Raw genomic sequence first — 8,802 nt, 5'->3', positions numbered from 1 at the left:
ATCAATTCTTTAGGATGGCTCGAAGAATATCTCCAATCTCAGAACTTTTATTTTATCAGTAAACGTACGCTCCTCTACGTTCGGAACCAGGCAAAAAAAGCGCAATACCGAGTACCGAGTACCAAGTTGTACCGAGGTTTTTAAAAAAACTCGGTATTGCGCTGTTTTGGTCTAAAATCGAACGTAGAGGAGCGTACTTTCACTGGATGTAATAAAAGTTCCCAATCTCAAGGCAAGGTGTGTGTAGGTTCAACCCTATCCTTCAAATCTATATTTTCTACTCTTTTGATAATCTCACCTACTCCTTCAGTGTTTTGGGGCTCTACCTCTTCTCCAAATTTTTAACTCCAGTGATATTCTCTACAACTTCATCTTCCTCCTTAACTCTAGACTTCTTGGGATCAGATTCATCAAACACTACATAAGTAGTCCCCTCCATCACCAAAGTCCTCTTATTAAACACCCTAAAGGATTTCCCCACACTTGAATATCCTAAGAACACTCTATCAGATTTTGGGTCAAATTTCCCTAAGTGTGACTTCTCATTGTTATGAATGAAAACCTTACAACCAAAGACGTGGAGGTGGGAAAAGTTGGGTGTCCTACCCTTAAGGATCTCACAGGGTGTCTTATTTAATTTGACTCTAACATTCACCCTATTCAACACATAACAAACTGTGTTTACCGCTTTAGGCCAAAAGTATTTTGGAAGTGAATACTCAGCAAGCATGGCTCTAGCGGCTTCAACTAAGGTCCGGTTCTTCCTTTCAGCTACCCCATTCTGCTGAGGGGTTCTAGGAGCTAAGAAGTTGTGACTAATCCTCTTATCCTCATAGAAGTCTCTAAATCTCAGATTTTCAAACTCTCCCCCATGGTCACTATGGATGATCAAGATCTCACAACCTAACTTTTTTTGAATCCAAGTGAAGAAGGATCTAAACTCATCAAAAAACTCACTCTTATGTGACAGAAATCTAATCCAAATAAAACTCGAGTAGTCATCGAAAATCACAAAACCATAGAATTTCCCTCCTAAGCTGACAGTTCTAATGGGTCCAAACAAATCCATGTGAAGGGCTTCTAAAGGTCTAGAGGTGCAAATGTCCTTAATGGAGTGAAAAGAGGAATAAACTTGCTTCCCTATTTGGCAGGCATCACAAAGGTGGTCTTTTGAGAATTTAAGCTTGAGGACACCTCTAACAATGTCTTTCTGGGTTACTCTCCTAAGGGTTTTCATACTGGCATGACATAACCTCCTGTGTCACAACCATGAATCATCAACAGCAATTTTTAAGCAAAATGAAGCAGCACATTCAATATTATTTAAGTCAAACATGTAAACATTATTGATCCACTTTCCCTGCAAAATAATGTTGTTATTTAAGCTTATAATGCAAGTATTTGCCAAGAATTTTATAATGAAGCCTTTATCGCAAATCTGACTAATGATGAGCAAGTTGTGTTTCAGTCCATCTACAAGCAAAATATTTTCAATCAAAAGAATCTTGGAGTTTCTAATTATACTTACGCCCACCACTTTAATGGTAGTGTTGTCTCCAAGAGTAATCTTGCCTCCTGTCCTGATCTCCAACAAAATGAATTAATTGGCATCTCCAGTCATATGTCGTGAGCATCCGCTGTCCAGGTACCACATACTCTCACGAGGCCTTTTATGAGAATTAGCTTACAAAATCATCAAATGTCAGATTTAGGAACCCGAATATGTTTGGGTCCCTTCTTATGAAAAGAAGAATGCAATGCATATATGTTATGCTGTTAATCATATAATTTGGGTCTCCACACCCAATGTGTACTACGGTGAATAGTGCAAGTGTGTGAGATGTGTTCTAGCATGCCACACGAAAAACACCTAACACCAGAAGAAGGATTTATTAATCTACTCGGGTGGTGAAGCTTCCTTTTAAAATTATGTGATGCATGCATTGTTAGTTTATTTTTAAAAGTTTTGAGATTTTCTATTTTTTAACTCTTTTTATAACATAGTATGAGATGTTTTCAAGGAATCGTGTACATTAGATAATTCAACATGCTTTTTGTTTAATGTATCAAACTCATCAAGTAATGACATGTGATTGCTATCAATTGTAGAATGATCTTTAAGTAAAATTTCATACTCTTTTTGCAAATTTAAAACTCCAATTTCAAACTAGCATGTGATTTCTTATGTTTCCTATATGATGCATGAATTTATTCAGAAACTTCAAGTAATTGTTCGAATGTTAGTTCGCATACCTCTTCTTGGTCCAATTGACCAAGATGATCGCCCACCATCAAGCACAAGTTTGTAGTCTCCTCTTCAGCTTCAGTCATAGAGGAGTCCGATGCTGAATCCGCCCAAAATGCCTTTTGAAACCTCTTTTTGTCTTTTTTGAACTTGGGTTTCTCCTCACCCTTTTCCTTGCTAGGATGAGTTTTAAGTGTAGGGCAATCAACTTTAACATATTCTAGCTTCCTGCATTCAAAATAGATAGTATCATTAAAACTCTTAAAATTTTTTATACTCTTATCTTTATTCCACTTATGATAGTTATTATGTTTCTTCTTTAGATAGCTTTTGAATTGTCTCGTGATTAAGGCAACATCATCGCTTTCAGACCCAGAAGAGTTAGTGTCAGTGTTGTTGGCCTTCAGCGCCACAGTTTTTTTTTCTTTTTCTCACCTGTATTAAGATTTTTTTGATTCACCTTTTACTTGTAAGCAATGAGTGATCCAAGTAAGTTGTAAATTGAATAAGTATTTAAATCTTTAAATTCAATAATTACAGTAATCTTAGTATCAAAAGAAGCAAGCATCTTAAAATTTTATTCACTTTATCAAAAGTAGTGAGTTCTCGTCCTAAGGCATGCAAAAAGGTAATAATTTGAGTAAACCTTGTATACATTTAAGAAATTGATTACGAATGTTTCATACGAAAAAGTTTATAATCATGCAATAAAATATTCAATCAAGATTGCTTAACTTCATTTGTTCATTCATAAGTAATACACAATCTATCCCAAATCTCTTTACCAGTAGCACAAGTTGAAACACGCATGTAATCTTCATATTTTAAAGCACAGAAAAAATTGTTCAAATATTTCACAATAAGTTATGATAAATCCCTATCATCAAAAGTCCATTCAGTAAAAGGAAGTTCAATTTTAATGTCATTAATTTCACGTGAAGGAGGTAAATAACCTTCTTTAACAAGCATCCACATGCGATAGTCAATTAATTGTAAAAACGTAGACATGCGAGTTTTCTAAAAATCAAAAGGAATATTATCAAACAAAGGTGGTCGGGTAATGGAATACCCTTCCGCAGTATTACGATTTTCGAAGTTAGCCATGGATTGAAATTCAAAAGTTTTCAAAAACTTGATTTTATGAATCCCGCTCTAATACCACTTAAAAGTTCGTTAGATGTGAAGCCTTTATGAACTAGCCCAAGATAACCAAGGAGGGTAAATTGGTATTTTTAAAAAATCTTTTAATCAAAAACAAAATCTCAACCAAACCAAAATTCACTACAAAGAAATTCAACGTGTGAAAATTAAATGCGAAAAAAGTAGTATAAAAGAAACACAGAAATTTATAGTGGTTCGGTCAACTCGACCTACGTCCACTACTCGGAGGCGCCCTCCGAGTATTGAACTAAACTCAGTAACTCTCTTTTTGCTCCCACAGCAAGGCAGAAAAGCCTGTACAAAACCTCCTTTCCACCAACACCGGTGAGGTAGAGAACCCAACTCCTTTTGCTTCCTTCTGAAGCAGGCAGAGAACCTTGATCGATTGCTAAAGTGGACCTCTCTCGAACCTCCAAGAACAAGGGATGACGATCGGAGAAAACGACTTGGATCTTTGCTTGGAGCAACATTTGTGAATCCCCTCATAAACGCCCCCTCACAAGATACTCTCTCTCTTTCTCTCCCTCTCCTCTAGGCTCTCTCAGGTCAAGACAGCAGCAAAAGATGAGCTCTTGGGATGAACAAGAACTCTTAAATAGAAGAGTTTCGAAATAGCTCTTATTTTATACAAACCGACTTTATCGTCCAGGACGATATAAATATCATCATAGACGATCGGCGTAAATTTCGCTCAATCAGCCCAGACGGTTTGGGACGATCAGAAGATTTTTGTTCACATCGTCCAGGCCGATAGGATATTGTCTTGTACGATCAATACAAATCCTTGAATATCGTTCAGACAATCGCACTGAATGGATGTCTGGACGATGAAAAAATAGCTTGATCGTCCAAGCCGATCTCACGATCTTCCCGGACGATTAGTTCAAATCCGTGAAAATCATCCAGACCATCACCTTGAAGGCAGCTGGCCGATGTAGATCGTCCAGAAACAACTAAGGTTTTTTTAACTGATCGTCTTAGCCGATCCTGCGATCGTCCCGGACGATTTGATCAAGCAATCAAAACCTTAATTGCTTTCCTTAATAATCAGATTAATTTAGGCATAATTGATGTCCAAAATGGCTGATTCTTTTTTATTTGATCCTATCGTCCCGGCCGATACAAATATCGTCCAGGACGATGCGCTTAATGACGACTGTCTTAATCAGGATGCCCTAATTAGGGTTTCTATTTTTAACAGATCGTCCAAGACAATATTTGGATCGTCCCGGACGATGTGATCAAAATAGAAAACTCTAACCAATAGACAGAAATTTTTCCCTATGTGTGTGTATAAGGTTACTTAGCATCAGGAATCATATCGTTTATAATAGACTCAAGAAAGGAAAAAAGTTTGCAAATTGACTCAGACCTAGTCTACCCAATCTTGAGCTAGTTCAAATTGCAGTTTGATTTGTCGACCTGAAATGTTAGTAGTCAAGGCAGTCGTAAAGAAACAGAAGTATTTGTTATCATCAAAATTATACTCCCTAAAAGTAGATTTGCAACACTTGTTTCGCATTTTATCTCTTATAGTAAAGCAACTCATTTACCTTAGCATCATCATCTGTGCAACACTTAACTAACTCTATGTAAGGTTTAAAATTGCACAATTTGGTATTGATGTGTTTTTCGTTCATGCAGCGAGGCGTAAGCCTGAAGCAGTTTTGAGGTGTAACCTCAAAATTAAAAAAATGCGTAAATACAAAATGAAGATTTTTTTATAATAACCAAATAATATATTAAAATTTTAAAATTGACATAAAAATTTGACTCTATGATTCTCTTTTTATGGCCAACATTCTACGCCATAAAGCATTGTAGGTCACACAACCATCTTTAGAATTTTCCCTTAAGTTTGATGGTACTTTTCTATCACACAACAGGCCTAATGCATTCCTCCACTTCAACCATCCAACTTGAATTCTACTAATAATATCCCCATCTATTTCACTATAACTGCAGACAATAGACCCAAGATTTCTAAAATGTGTACTCTTAATAATGACTTGATCGGCAAAATTAAAATCCCTCATTAAATCCATTACTACTTGAAACATAGGTGATGGGGACATCAGCTCGTGGAAGGTTTATCAGAGGCGTGGCAGCCGATCTACGGCCACGATTGTCTTTATATTTCTGAGTCATTTATGCATTTTATTATTTATGTATTTTCTATTTTCCTTGGTGTCATTATGTTGTTCCGTTTGTACCCCTTTAATGGGAATTGTCGTATGTGAGCCCAAAGGGCAAGTTGGTATTTTCTTTTTGAGTCCATTGTACTTGGCTATATATAGCCCCTTTCTTATTGTTTTTTTATTAATGAATGAATGATTATGAAAAAAAATTCCCTGCATTTGTTCTCTTGGAGCTTTGAGAGAGTTTGAGAGAGAGAGTTAGAAAGCTTGGTGGAGCCTAGGATAGGCCACCCATCGTTCCCAACAGTCACCACCGGTGGCTCTTGGTTCTCCTCCCGTCCCCCCCCCCCTTGCCCCACCGGCCACCTTTTTCCCCCCTTATCCGAGCCCCTTCCTCCCCTCCGAACCTCCACGGCCAAAGCCCTACCCGAGCCCCTTCCTACCCTCTCAAAACCCACAGCCAGAGCCCTCATCCGAGCCCTTGCCGCCGGCCATACATCCATAGCCGCCGGCTTTTGTCCACCCTCAACCCCTCTCATATTGTGTTTCCTAATTGGGCCTAGATTAGTTGGAATAGATTTTGAAATTCAAAAATGAATTGATTTCAAAATCTTTCCTAAATTAACTTTTTTATTTTAGGAAAGTTTTTTTTTTTTTTTTTTTTAAAAAATTTTTGAAGAAAATGCCAAATGCATTAAAAATCAAAAACCCAAAGTCACCAACAATCAAGAGTTATCTAAAGTATCACATTCCTCCTTCAAACAATACAAGAAGGAAGAAGGAATGGAAAAATTAAGGATATTCTCCCAAAGAAAAGAACTATCTAGAGCCAAATTAGCACATATGTCAGCTAATTTGTTACTAACTCTAAGATAACAAGAAAATACTATTTGATTAAAGTCCAATAAAAAAGCTAAATTTTCATCTATCATCTTACTAACCTTCCAAGCTTTAACCGCATTTTGAATCAACTTGATGATGTTGAAATTATATCCTTCAATGATAACACCTTGTGCTTCAAACATCCAATCTTTAACCAAATTTTTCAATTGTATCACAGCCAATAATTCCAATTGAGAGATGTCCCAATGCCAACATTTTTCTCCGAAAGCCATAAAAAATCTGCCCTTATCATCTCTAGCTACTCCACCAATACCGGCCATATTATTACTTTTAAGAGCAGCGTCCACATTTATCTTGATCCACCCGGGAGGAGGGGGATGCCAAGTAGATATCAGTCCAAGCTGATTAGCATCCCAGGATCCCGTTTGAATATTTAGGAAATTACTGCTTACCACCATAGAAATGGCATTTGCTGCAAATGTATTATCCGAGTCTTCTTTATCCCCATGAATCAATTTACATCTGCTCTTCCAAACCAGATAAACTGCTGTACAAAACAAGTTAGCTCCGAGATTGCTCCTTCCATTGGCTTTAAGAAGAAAATCCATGCACCTTTGAAAATTATCAAAGATTGGGACCATAAAACCCCAATTATTGATAACAGAAATCACATTCTTAATTTTGAAACAACCACCAATTAAATGGTTTTCATCTTCATCAACTCCACATCCTCTCGGGCAATGAGAATTAATACATATTTTCCTCTTAACCAAGAAAGGATTAGAAGGAATACAATTATTGTGAAGCCTCCACCAAAAAAGCTCTGTTTTTGGTTTTAACTTGAATTTCTTTAAACAACTCCACAGATCCAGCTCTGTCCCGTGCTCCAGTGAAGCTTCAAAAGCTAGTGCAGTAATCGACTTTCCAGAGAACTTACACATTAATTCCAATTGATCAGCATCCTGACCGTTGTTGATCGGGATGTTAGAAATGATTTCCATAAGCTGTACACCGAAACAGTCTTCCAGCTTATTTAAGTCCCAATTGCCATTTGAAATGAAAAAGCTAAGCTTTTCATCATAAGAATTATGTACATTAATGAAAGTCGGCCATCTGTCAATGCATTTATCGAAAATCCAGGAATCCTTCATCCACCTTATAGATTCCCCATTAGCAATGTTCCATCTAACAATTTTCTTGAGAAATTTAGCTCCCATATTTATAATCTTCCATGTAGCAGATTTTCCGCCTTTAACAACATCCCTCCATACATCATTACCATATTTTGCTCTAAGAATTTGATTTAGGGGCTGTTTGGTTGCCTGAATTAAGAGTGTAAAGTAAAACAAATACATGTATTTACTATATTTGGTTGTTTGGGTAAATTTGAGCGGAACAAAACGAAATCACCGGATGCCTTAGAAGTGTATTAAGGAGACTGTTTTGCGTGAATTAGAAACCCGCTCAATACGAGCGGGTTATAAATTCATAGGAAGAAAAGCAAGCTTCGTCCATCGGAAGAAAAGCGAAGCTTCGTCGTGCTGTTCGGCTCCAATCGAGAGGAGAAAAGCGAAGCTTCGTCGTGCTATCCGTGTGCCATCTTTTCTTTCGTGAGTACAGCTAAAACCCTCGAATCCCTTCCGAGAACCGTCGGAAATCTTCGTCTGTTACCATTCGAGGAGGAGATCCCGGACGGCGGATCTTCTGGTGGACTCGAGGAGGTGATCGGGAGGTTCTTGCAGGCGGCGCTGAGGAAAATCCGGGCTGCTGCAAATGCTGTCGCGGCAGATGTTGGGGGGATACCGGTGAGCTGCGTGGTGAGCGATGCGTTTATGTGGATGGCGGATTTTGTGGCAGAGGAGTTGGAGGTGCCATGGGTTGCTCTTTTTCCTGGGTTCCCGTTAGCGTTATTGGCACACGCTCACACCGATGATCTGCGCAGCCGTTTTGGTAGTGAGGATCAAGGTATTCTTCTATGAGTTGTTCGCGTATTATCTTTTACTAGCAGTATTTGAATTTAGCTTTTTTTTCACTATTTGCTCGTGAAAAATTTATGCGCTTTAGGAATTAGAGTTGATAACTGCGCAAGATTGAAGTTTGCTTGTGGTTGATTTGAGTTGAGTCAAGAATGGCTTGCAGGAAATAAAAAATAATAATTTTTTGAATTGACCCATGTAATCTGATTAGTTGCTTAGCTGTTTCAATCTGTATGACATACAGCTAAAATTATAAAAAGTTTTCTTAATTTGGGTAAAGGATCCGAAAGTTTGGTAAAGCTTAATTAATCATCATGCACGGGGTTTTTCTTTTTGAAAAGAAGAAAAATGCTATGCCATTCATTTCATTCATATAGTGCGCTCTATTCCTGTCTAATGTTTATATATAGAATAGCAATCTGATTGAACATTGATTGAG

The sequence above is a fragment of the Dendrobium catenatum genome, unplaced genomic scaffold (genome assembly GCF_001605985.2).
Source record: "Dendrobium catenatum unplaced genomic scaffold, ASM160598v2 fragScaff_scaffold_1615, whole genome shotgun sequence".
Lineage (NCBI taxonomy): Eukaryota > Viridiplantae > Streptophyta > Magnoliopsida > Asparagales > Orchidaceae > Dendrobium > Dendrobium catenatum.
The sequence above is the reverse complement of the archived record's forward strand: the minus strand, read 5'-3'. Positions refer to the sequence as shown.